Source organism: Cryptomeria japonica, unplaced genomic scaffold (genome assembly GCF_030272615.1).
Source record: "Cryptomeria japonica unplaced genomic scaffold, Sugi_1.0 HiC_scaffold_801, whole genome shotgun sequence".
Lineage (NCBI taxonomy): Eukaryota > Viridiplantae > Streptophyta > Pinopsida > Cupressales > Cupressaceae > Cryptomeria > Cryptomeria japonica.
Genome location: NW_026729551.1, coordinates 157 through 12500, shown reverse-complemented (window position 1 = coordinate 12500; position 12344 = coordinate 157). Strand labels below are relative to the sequence as shown.

General features: G+C 59.0%; 1 non-coding gene across 1 annotated transcript; it reads left to right on the top strand.

Moving 5' to 3' along the window:
• The first annotated feature begins 11052 nt into the window (after positions 1 to 11052).
• LOC131872814 (5S ribosomal RNA) lies at positions 11053 to 11171 on the top strand. Its single transcript, XR_009370895.1, has one exon. It is a non-coding gene; the product is annotated as a 5S ribosomal RNA (ribosomal RNA).
• Positions 11172 to 12344: the final 1173 nt, after the last annotated feature.

The window sequence follows — 12344 nt, the reverse complement described above, 5'->3', positions numbered from 1 at the left end:
TAGTTCCAAGGCGGCCGAGGAGCCTCACCGCATATCAATCGGGGTGCGAGGCGAGGGATGGGGCGGGAAGGCCCCAACGGCTAGACGGAAGAGGCTTCAGGGCCACCTCGGAATGGTCCAAGCATCGGACGCGCTTGGGGCGACTGCCAGTGCCAACCCCTTATCCCGCGATGCGTCCGATACACAGATGGTTCCAAGGCGGCCGAGGAGCCTCACCGCATAGCAATCGGGGGTGCGAGGCGAGGGATGGGGCGGGAAGGCCCCAACGGCTAGACGGAAGAGGCTTCAGGGCCGCCTAGGAATGGTCCAAGCATCGGACACGCTTGGGGCGACTACCAGTGACAGCCCCCTATCCCGCGATGCGTCCGATACGAAGATGGTTCCAAGGCGGCCGAGGAGCCTCACCGCATAGCAATCGGGGTGCGAGGTGGGGGATGCGGCGAGATGGCCCCAACGGCTAGACGGAAGAGGCCACAGGGCCGCGTCGGAATAGTCCAAGCATCGGACGCGCTTGGGGCGACTACCAGTGACAACCCCTTATCCCGCGATGCGTCCGATACGAAGATAGTTCCAAGGCGGCCGAGGAGCCTCACCGCATAGCAATCGGGGTGCGAGGTGGGGGATGCGGCGAGATGGCCCCAACGGCTAGACGGAAGAGGCTGCAGGGCCGCCTCGGAATAGTCCAAGCATCGGACGCGCTTGGGGCCACTACCAGTGACAACCCCTTATCCCGCGATGCGTCCGATACGAAGATAGTTCCAAGGCGGCCGAAGAGCCTCACCGCATAGCAATCGGGGTGCGAGGTGGGGGATGCGGCGAGATGGCCCCAACGGCTAGACGGAAGAGGCCACAGGGCCGCCTCGGAATAGTCCAAGCATCGGACGCGCTTGGGGCGACTACCAGTGACAACCCCTTATCCCGCGATGCGTCCGATACGAAGATAGTTCCCAGGCGGCCGAGGAGCCTCACCGCATAGCAATCGGGGTGCGAGGCGAGGGATGCGGCGAGATGGCCCCAAAGGCTAGACGGAAGAGGCTGCAGGGCTGCCTCGGAATAGTCCAAGCATCGGACGCGCTTGGGGCGACTACCACTGCCAACCCCTTATCCCGCGATGCGTCCGATACACAGATAGTTCCGAGGCGGCCGAGGAGGTGGGGGATGCGGCGAGATGGCCCCAACGGCTAGACGGAAGAGGCTGCAGGGCCGCCTCGGAATAGTCCAAGCATCGGACGCGCTTGGGGCGACTACCAGTGACAACCCCTTATCCCGCGATGCGTCCGATACACAGATAGTTCCGAGGCGGCCAAGGAGCCTCACCGCATAGCAATCGTGGTGCGAGGTGGGGGATGCGGCGAGATGGCCCCAACGGCTAGACGGAAGAGGCTGCAGGGCCGCCTCGGAATGGTCCAAGCATCGGATGCGCTTGGGGCGACTACCACTGCCAACCCCTTATCCCGCGATGCGTCCGATACACAGATAGTTCCAAGGCGGCCGAGGAGCCTCACAGCATAGCAATCAGGGTGCGAGGCGAGGGATGCGGCGAGAAAGCCCCAACGGCTAGAGGGAAGAGGCTTCAGGTCCGCCTCGGAATGGTCCAAGCATCGGACGCGCTTGGGGCGACTACCAGTGACAACCCCTTATCCCGCGACGCGTCCGATACACAGATAGTTCCAAGGCGGCCGAGGAGCCTCACCGCATAGCAATCGGGGTGCGAGGCGAGGGATGCGGCGAGAAGGACCCAACGGCTACACGGAAGAGGCTTCGGGGCCGCCTCGGAATGGTCCAAGCATCGGACGCGCTTGGGGCGACTACCAGTGACAACCCCTTATCCCGCGACGCGTCCGATACACAGATAGTTCCAAGGCGGCCGAGGAGCCTCACCGCATAGCAATCGGGGTGCGAGGCGAGGGATGCGGCGAGAAGGACCCAACGGCTACACGGAAGAGGCTTCGGGGCCGCCTCGGAATGGTCCAAGCATCGGACGCGCTTGGGGCGACTACCAGTGACAACCCCTTATCCCGCGACGCGTCCGATACACAGATAGTTCCAAGGCGGCCGAGGAGCCTCACCGCATAGCAATCGGGGTGCGAGGCGAGGGATGCGGCGAGAAGGACCCAACGGCTAGACGGAAGAGGCTTCGGGTCCGCCTCGGAATGGTCCAAGCATCGGACGCGCTTGGGGCGACTACCAGTGACAACCCCTTATCCCGCGACGCGTCCGATACACAGATAGTTCCAAGGCGGCCGAGGAGCCTCACCACATAGCAATCGGGGTGCGAGGCGAGGGATGCGGCGAGAAGGACCCAACGGCTAGACGGAAGAGGCTTCGGGTCCGCCTCGGAATGGTCCAAGCATCGGACGCGCTTGGGGCGACTACCAGTGACAACCCCTTATCCCGCGACGCGTCCGATACACAGATAGTTCCAAGGCGGCCGAGGAGCCTCACCGCATAGCAATCGGGGTGCGAGGCGAGGGATGCGGCGAGAAGGACCCAACGGCTAGACGGAAGAGGCTTCGGGTCCGCCTCGGAATGGTCCAAGCATCGGACGCGCTTGGGGCGACTACCAGTGACAACCCCTTATCCCGCGACGCGTCCGATACACAGATAGTTCCGAGGCGGCCGAGGAGCCTCACCGCATAGCAATCGGGGTGCGAGGCGAAGGATGCGGCGAGAAGGACCCAACGGCTACACGGAAGAGGCTTCGGGTCCGCCTCGGAATGGTCCAAGCATCGGACGCGCTTGGGGCGACTACCAGTGACAACCCCTTATCCCGCGACGCGTCCGATACACAGATAGTTCCAAGGCGGCCGAGGAGCCTCACCGCATAGCAATCGGGGTGCGAGGCGAGGGATGCGGCGAGAAGGACCCAACGGCTAGACGGAAGAGGCTTCAGGGCCGCCTCGGAATGGTCCAAGCATCGAACGCGCTTGGGGCGACTACCAGTGACAACCCCTTATCCCGCGACGCGTCCGATACACAGATAGTTCCGAGGCGGCCGAGGAGCCTCACCGCATAGCAATCGGGGTGCGAGGCGAGGGATGCGGCGAGAAGGACCCAACGGCTAGACGGAAGAGGCTTCAGGGCCGCCTCGGAATGGTCCAAGCATCGGACGCGCTTGGGGCGACTACCAGTGACAACCCCTTATCCCGCGACGCGTCCGATACACAGATAGTTCCGAGGCGGCCGAGGAGCCTCACCGCATAGCAATCGGGGTGCGAGGCGAGGGATGCGGCGAGAAGGACCCAACGGCTAGACGGAAGAGGCTTCAGGGCCGCCTCGGAATGGTCCAAGCATCGGACGCGCTTGGGGCGACTACCAATGACAACCCCTTATCCCGCGACGCGTCCGATACACAGATAGTTCCGAGGCGGCCGAGGAGCCTCACCGCATAGCAATCGGGGTGCGAGGCGAGGGATGCGGCGAGAAGGACCCAACGGCTAGACGGAAGAGGCTTCAGGGCCGCCTCGGAATGGTCCAAGCATCGGACGCGCTTGGGGCGACTACCAGTGACAACCCCTTATCCCGCGACGCGTCCGATACACAGATAGTTCCGAGGCGGCCGAGGAGCCTCACCGCATAGCAATCGGGGTGCGAGGCGAGGGATGCGGCGAGAAGGACCCAACGGCTAGACGGAAGAGGCTTCAGGGCCGCCTCGGAATGGTCCAAGCATCGGACGCGCTTGGGGCGACTACCGTTGCCAACCCCTTATCCCGCGATGCGTCTGATACACAGATAGTTCCGAGGCGGCCGAGGAGCCTCACCGCATAGCAATCGGGTTGCGAGGCAGATTATTGGGAAGGGAACCCCCTGGGATGCGGCTCAAGCAGTGCCCAAAGGGACTGGAATGCGGAATCACATCGAGAGACCCAAATGCTATACGAGGGCTCAAATCGAATTATCGATTTGGCCACGACATGGACGCATCGGAACGACTACCTTTGCCGAACCACTCGCAATTGCATCCATACCGAAACCAATAGACATTTCCGTTAGAGCCCTCGCATAGCATTCGGGAATCTCGCATGCCCCTCTAAATCGACCAATGCTGGCGCTCAATGAAAATCCGAGCGCTACCACCGTTCGAGCGCCAGCATTGGTCGAGTTAGAGGGGCACGGGGGAGAATGCTCCAGTCAACACCTCCCCTATATAAGTTATTTGTCCGATTCTCGCACAACCGTAGTCTGCCTCGTCGAATCAAACAACGGTCCCAGATTCCGACTTCCGTTCCGTAGAGACCCAAAAGCTAGATGGAGGCTCGCAAGAAAGAGAGTCGGCGCATAGCAATCGGGTTTCTCGAACGTTTAGGGACCGAGCTCACTTGCGGATAGGGCAAAATCCGCCAAGCAACCCAAAAGCTAGACGGGGGCTCGAATCGAATCGCCTAGGCGGCCACAACAACGACGTGTTGGATCGACTACCAGTGCCAAACCATTCAGCAAGACTAGTCTGTGTCGAGGCCGGATAGAGATTCTCAGAGAGCGCCCGCATAGCATTTAGGAGACCTGCCGCGTCCCTCACACTCGACAAATGGTGGTGCACGTTTATAAATCCGAGCGATCCCAACCCTTTCAAGCACCAACATCGGTCGAGATAGAGGGGCACGGAGGGGGCTGCGTGAGACAACACAGTCCCCTATATAAGTTATTTGTCCGATTCTCACACATCCGAAGAATGGTCATCAAATCGGACAACAGCCCAAACTTCCGACTTCCGTCCCAGAAAGCCCAAGAGCTATCTAAAACGTTCATGGCCGGAACTCGATCGCGGCTATACCAGTCCGCCAAGCAACCCAAAAGCTAGACTGGAGCTCTAGTCGAATCACCTCTGTGGCCATTGCAAGGACGTGTTGGAGCGACTACCATTGCCGAACCATTCCGCAGGTCGAGTCCATACCAAGGCCGCATAGAGATTCACGATGAGCTCCTGCATAGCAATCAGGAGACTTGCCGTGTCCATCACAATCGATAAATCCTGGTGCAAGATTTTTGCATCCGAGCGCTCCAACCAGTCGAGCACCAGCATCAATCGACATAAACGGGCACGGGGGGAGGATGCTCGAGAACACTACCTCCCCTATATAAGTTATTTGTCCGATTCTCAAGCAGCCGAAGTCTGGTCATCGAATCGGGTCAAAGACCACAACTTCCGACTTTACCCACAATGCAAGTCATCGAATCGAACATCGGCCCCCGAGTCGGACTCCATGCGTATGTCAGGTCATCGGACCCAAATTCCGCCTTCCTGCGCATGGCGGGCCATCAATATCAACTCGGTCATCGGACCCAAACTCCGCCTTTTTGCGTATGGCACGCCTTCAAATCGGTCATCGGACCCAAATTCCGCCTTCCTGTGCATGGCGGGCCATCAACATCAACTCGGTCATCGGACCCAAATTCCGCCTTTCTGCGCATGGCACGCCATCAACTCGGTCATCGGACCCAAATTCCGCCTTCCTGCGCATGGCAGGTCATCGGACACAAATTCAGACCTCGCCAATATGCCTACGTATCGAATCGGTCATCGGACCCAACTTCCGACTTCATCCATACTGTAGGGTCTTTGAGGTTGGCGCGGTGCGCTCAACCCAGGGAGTCGACCCATCGAAGCATACACCTCCCCTATATAAGCTATTTGTCCGATTCCCACACCTGTGTAGTTTGCACCTCTGACCAGGACATCGACCCCAACTTCCGAACTCGACTGCAACGACGGCACCAGCGCCTTGGTGCGCACCTTGCGACGCACAGTCCCAACATTCGCCTTCCTGCACATGGCAGGTCATCGGACCCAAATTCCGACCTCGCGAGTATGCCTACATATCGAATCGGTCATCGGACCCAACTTCCGACTTCATCCATACCGTAGGGTCTTTGAGGTTGGCGCGGTGCGCTCAACCCGGGGAGTCGACCCAACGAAGCATACACCTCCCCTATATAAGCTATTTGTCCGATTCCCACACCTGTGTAGTTTGCACCTCCGATCAAGACATCGACCCCAACTTCCGAACTCGCCTCCAACGACCGAACCAGCGCCTTGGTGCGCACCTTGCAACGCACAGTGCCAACATTCGCCTTCCTGCACGTGGCAGGTCATCGGACCCAAATTCCGACCTCGCGAGTATGCCTACATATCGAATCGGTCATCGGACCCAACTTCCGACTTCATCCATACCGTAGGGTCTTTGAGGTTGGCGCGGTGCGCTCAACCCGGGGAGTCGACCCAACGAAGCATACACCTCCCCTATATAAGCTATTTGTCCGATTCCCACACCTGTGTAGCTTGCACCTCCGATCAGGACATCGACCCCAACTTCCGAACTCGACTAAAAAGACCGCACCAGCGCCTTGGTGTGCACCTTGCAACGCACAGTGTCAACATTCGCCTTCCTGCACATGGCAGGTCATCGGACCCAAATTCCGACCTCATGAGCATACCTACTAATCGAATCGGTCATCGGACCCAACTTCCGACTTCATCCATACCGTAGGGTCTTTGAGGTTGGCGCGGTGCGCTCAACCTGGGGAGTCGACCCATCGAAGCATACACCTCCCCTATATAAGCTATTTGTCCGATTCCGACACCTGTGTAGTTTGCACCTCCGCTCAGGACATCGACCCCAACTTCCGAACTCGCCTGCAACGACCGAACCAGCGCCTTGGTGCGCACCAAAAGTGCGCACTTTTGGAGGGCACTTTTGTGCGCTCCAAAGGTGCGCACTTTTGGAGGGCACTTTTCTGCGCTCCAAAGGTGCGCACTTTTGGAGGGCACTTTTTGGAGGGCACTTTTCTGCGCTCCAAAGGTGCGCACTTTTGGAGGGCACTTTTTGGAGGGCACTTTTCTGCGCTCCAAAGGTGCGCACTTTTGGAGGGCACTTTTTGGAGGGCACTTTTCTGCGCTCCAAAGGTGCGCACTTTTGGAGGGCACTTTTTGGAGGGCACTTTTCTGCGCTCCAAAGGTGCGCACTTTTGGAGGGCACTTTTTGGAGGGCACTTTTCTGCGCTCCAAAGGTGCGCACTTTTGGAGGGCACTTTTTGGAGGGCACTTTTCTGCGCTCCAAAGGTGCGCACTTTTGGAGGGCACTTTTTGGAGGGCACTTTTCTGCGCTCCAAAGGTGCGCACTTTTGGAGGGCACTTTTTGGAGGGCACTTTTCTGCGCTCCAAAGGTGCGCACTTTTGGAGGGCACTTTTTGGAGGGCACTTTTCTGCGCTCCAAAGGTGCGCACTTTTGGAGGGCACTTTTTGGAGGGCACTTTTCTGCGCTCCAAAGGTGCGCACTTTTGGAGGGCACTTTTGTGCACTCCAAAGGTGCGCACTTTTGGAGGGCACTTTTCCTGTGCTCCAAAGGTGCACACCTAGGTGAGCACCTTCGACCACACCTTGTAGCACACCAAACTCTGACTTTCGACTTCATCCGCAATGCAGGGTCTTTGAGGTTGGCGCAATGCGCACAACCAGGGGAGTCGACCCATCAAACCCAACACCTCCCCTATATAAGCTATTTGTCTGATTCTCATACATGCGTAGCCTGCAGGAGCAATTAGGACATCGACCCCAACTTTCGGCTTCTAAACGAAAACAAGGTCTTTGAGGTTGGTGTAATGCGAACAACTAGGGGAGTCAACCCATCAAACCCAACACCTCCCCTATATAAGCTATTTGTCTGATTCTCATACATGTGTAGTCTACAGGAGCAATTAGGACATCGACCCCAACTTTTGACTTCTTAACGAAAACAAGGTCTTTGAGGTTGACGTAATGCGCACAACCAGGGGAGTCGACCCATCAAACCCAACACCTCCCCTATATAAGCTATTTGTCCGATTCTCATACATGTGTAGCCTGCAGGAGCCATTAGGACATTGACCCCAACTTTTGACTTCTTAACGAAAACAAGGTCTTTGAGGTTGGCGTAATGCGCACAACCAAGGGAGTTGACCCATCAAACCCAACACCTCCCCTATATAAGCTATTTGTCTGATTCTCATACATGTGTAGCCTGCAACAACGATTAGGACATCCACCCCAACTTCTGAATTCGTCTGCGTTGACCGCACCAAAGGTGCACGCCTTGGTGCTCACCAAAATCCGACTTCCGACTTCTTCTGCTATGCGGGGTCTTTGAGGTTGGCGCAGTGCGCACAACCAGGGGAGTCAACCCACCGAATGCAACACCTCCCCTATATAAGCTATTTGTCTGATTCTCATACATGCGTAGACTGCAGCAATGATTAGGACATCCACCCCAACTTTTGACTTCTTAAACAAGACAGGGTCTTTGAAGTTGGTGCAGTGCACACAACCAGGGGAGTCGACCCATCAAACGCAACACCTCCCCTATATAAAGCTATTTGTCCGATTCTCATACGTGTAGTCTGCAGCAGCGATTAGGACATCGACCCCAACTTCCGAATTCGTTTGCATTGACCGCACCAAAGGTGCACGCCTTGGTGTGCACCCTGGAGTGCACTTTGGTGCTCACCTCGGTGCACACTTTGGTGTGCACCTCGGTGTGCACCAAAGGTGCGCACCTTGGAGCGCACCAAAGGTGTACACTTTGGAGCGCACCACATAGGGTCTTTGAGAGGTTGGCGCAGTGCGCACACCAAGGTGGGTGTTGAGGTGCGTGCCGAGGTGGGTGGGTGCTAGGGTGCGCTCCATGGTGGGTGCCAGGGTGGGTGCGTGCTAGGGTGGATTCCAAAGAGGGTCATAGGGTGGGTGCCAAGGTGGGTTGGTGATATAGTGGGTTCAAAGGTGGGTACTAGGGTGGGTTCCAAGGTGGGTCACAAGTTGGGTGCCAGGATGCGTGGGTGTTAGGTTGGGTGCCAAGGTGGGCTCCTGCGTGGGTGGGTGCTAGGGTGGGTTTCAAGGTGGACGCGAGGGCGGGTGCCAAGGTGGGTAACAAGTTGGGTGTTAGGATGGGTGAGTGCTAGAGTGGGTGCCAAGGTGGGTGGGTGCTAAGGTGGATGCCAAGGTGGTTCACAGGGTGGGTGGGTTCTAGGGTGAGTTCCAAGGTGGGTCACAGGTTCAGTGCTAGGGTGGGTGTCAAGGCGGGTGTCGAGGTGCCTGGGTGCTAGGGTGTGGATGCCAATGTGGGTCATAGGGTGGGTACTAGGGTGGGCTGCAATGTGGGTGCCAAGGTGGGTAACATGCTCGGTGGGTTCTAAATTGGGTGCCAGGGTGGGTGTGCACCCACCTTGCCCGAGGTGGGTGCCAAGGTGCCAGTGTGGGTGGGTGCTAAGGTGGATGCCAAGGTGGGTGAGAAGGTGGGTGATAGGTTGAGTGGTAGGATGGGTGGGTGCCAAGATGGGTCACAGGGTGGGTGCAAGGGTGGGTAGGTGCTAGGGTTGGTGTCAGGGTGGGTGGGTGCTAGGTTGGGTTCCAAGGTGGGTGCGAGGGTGAGTGTCAAGGTGGGTCACAGGTTAGGTGCTAGGATGGGTGAGTGCTAGGGTGCAAAGGTGCCAGGGTGGGTGCTAGGATGGGTCGATGCTAGGGTGAGTGGCAAGGTGGGTCCACAAGTGTCAAGGTGGGTGCCGAGGTGGGTGCCAAGTCGGCGACTGCTATGGTGGATGCCAAGGTGGGTCACGGGGTGGGTGCCAAGTTGCTAGGTTGGGTTCCAAGGTGGGTGCCAACGTGGGTGCTAGGGTGCGTGGGTTAAAGGGTGTGTCACAACGTGGGTGCCAGGATGGGTGCGCACCCACACTGGCCAAGACGGGTGCGGGTGCAAGGTTGGGTTCCAAGCCCGGTCACAGGCTGGGTGCTAGGATGGGTGGGTGCCAAGGTGGGCACCAGGGTGGGTGCACCCACCCTGGCCAAGGTGGGTCACGGGGTGGGTCCTAGGGTGGGTAACGGGGTGGGTACTAAGGTGCGTGCCAAGGTGGGTCATAGGGTGGGTGCCAAGGTGGGCACCAGGGTGGGTGTGCACCAACCCTAGCCAGGGTAGGTCACGGGGTGGTTGTCGGGGTGGGCGTCAAGGAGCCAAGGTGGGTGGCAAGTAGCCAAGTTGCGTGCCAAGGTGGGTGTCGGGGTGGGTGCCAAGGATCCAAGGTGGGTGCCAAGGAACCAAGGTGGGTGTCTGGGTGGGTGCCGAGGTGGGAGCCAGGGTGGGTCCCAAGGTGAGTGCAAAGGTGGGTGCCAGGGTCAAGGTGAGTGCCAATGTGGGTTCCAAGGTGCCAGGGTCAGGGTGAGTGCCAATGTGGGTTCAAAGGTGCTAAGTTGGGTGCGAGGTTGGGTGCGAGGGTGGGTGGGTGCCAAGGTGTGCTAGGTGGAAGCCCGGGTGGGTCGGCATCCCATGGGTGTCGAGTTGGGTGCCTGATGGGTGCTTCTTGTCAAGTTTTAGTCGTCGGGACTCATTTCGAGCCTTAGAGGTCGTTTCTTGTCCGGTTGCCCTGTCTTCGACCTGGGAACCCAATTTTGGTCCTCGGGTCCCATTTTTTTTTGTCTCGCATCCCACTTTTGGCCTGTGGCCTTTTCGGGGTCGATTCTCGTTTTGGGCATCAGAGCATGTTTCTTCTCCTAAAACCCAATATTTGTTTATTAAGTCTCGGAACACATTTTTGTTCTCGTGGACCCATCATGGGTCTTGGAACGCATTTGTGGTCCTTGGGTCCCATTTTGCATCCCGAAACTTGTGTTTTGGTGCTTGATCCCTATTTTGGGTGCCCACCTTGCACCAAGTGCGCACCCGGGGCAAACCGAGCGCCTTGGTGCACCGGGGCAAGATCGAGCGTGCACCCGAGGCGCCCCGAACATGCACCAAGGTGCACTCGGCCCACATGTGAGCGCAGGTCGTTGCGCCCGAGGTGGTGTGTGGGCACCGCGTTGCAGACGGGACACTGCACGCACACGACGCCCCCTCCAGGTGCACGCACGTAGGCCGGGCCGGGTGCACACCCGACGCCCTAGCAAGGTGCGCGCACCCGGGCAGGGCTCACACTTGGCGAACGGGGCGCACTTCGCGAGGGAGGGTGTGCACCTCGACGGGGGTGGGTGGCCGGGGTGGATTCGCACGTGGGTCGCGGTTTGCTAAGTACACACTGCGACAAGCTCATAACGGGTGCGATCATACCAGCATTAGTGCACCGGATCCCATCAGAACTCCGCAGTTAAGCGCGCTTGGGCCGGAGTAGTACTGGGATGGGTGACCTCCCGGGAAGTCCCGGTGTTGCACCCTTTTTTAGTTTTTCGCCGGGCGTCGCAATGCTATTTGAATAAACCTTTTGCCCGTTTGCGTTCTCGTCGGGGCCGGGCCGGGCCGGGGTGCGCTGCCCGCACTACCGCGCGCGCGGGGGGCGACACCGAGCGCGCACCCGAGGCACCCCGAGCACACAGGCCACGGTGCAACCCGGGCGTTGTGCGCGCACCCCGGTGCGCCCGAGGTGCTGCGCGCGCACCCAGGTGAAATCGGTGTGCACCTCGGCCAGTGCGCGCTCGGTCGAGTCGCGCACGTTGGCCAAGGTGCACGGTGATGTTTCTTACTCTAAGGTTCCGCACCAGACGCCCGGGACAGGTGAGCGAAGCTGGGCGGGGCCGGGTGCGCGGCCGGGGCAGGTGCACGCAGCTGGAGAGAGCTTTGGAGCACACTTCGGAGCGCACCAATGATGCGCTCCATTCAAAAGTTTCCTGAAAAGGCAAAAAAAGTTGAGATTATAGAATTTCCCACTTGAGAGATTGTAAAAAAAAAAAATTTAAAATGAAGGAAACGCGGGTGCCAAGGTGTGCGCAGCCCAGCCAAGGTGTGCGCACCAAGGCGCCCACCCTGGCGAAGGTGCACGCAAGGTGCGCACCCGAGGCAAACCGGACAATTAACCCAACTTTCGACTTCGCGCGCACCTTGGAGCGCACTTCGGAGCGCTCCTTGGTGCGCACCAATCTTGGGCACCTCGGAGTGCACCATGGCGCCCACCAAGGTGCGCACCCGGGGCAAACCGAGCTCCGACTTCGTGCGCACCTTGGAGCGCACGAAAGGTGCGCACCATGGCGCCCACCAAGGTGCGCAGCCCAGCCAAGGCGTGCGCATCAAGGTGCGCACCCTGGCGAAGGTGCGCACCCGGGGCAAACCGAGCTCCGACTTCGTGCGCACCTTGGAGCGCACAAAAGGTGCGCAACCCAGCCAAGGTGTGCGCACCCCGGTCAAACCGAGCTCCGAATCGTGCGCACCAGAGGTGCACGCCATCGTGCGCACCTTGGAGCACACTTCGGAGCCCTCCTTGGTGCGCGCCGATGTTGCGCACCTCGGAGCGCACCCGGGGAAAACAATGCAATTAACCCGACTTTCGACTTCGTGGGCACCTCGGAGCGCTCTCGGGTTCGCACCTCGGAGCACACCGAGGTGCGCACCTTTGAT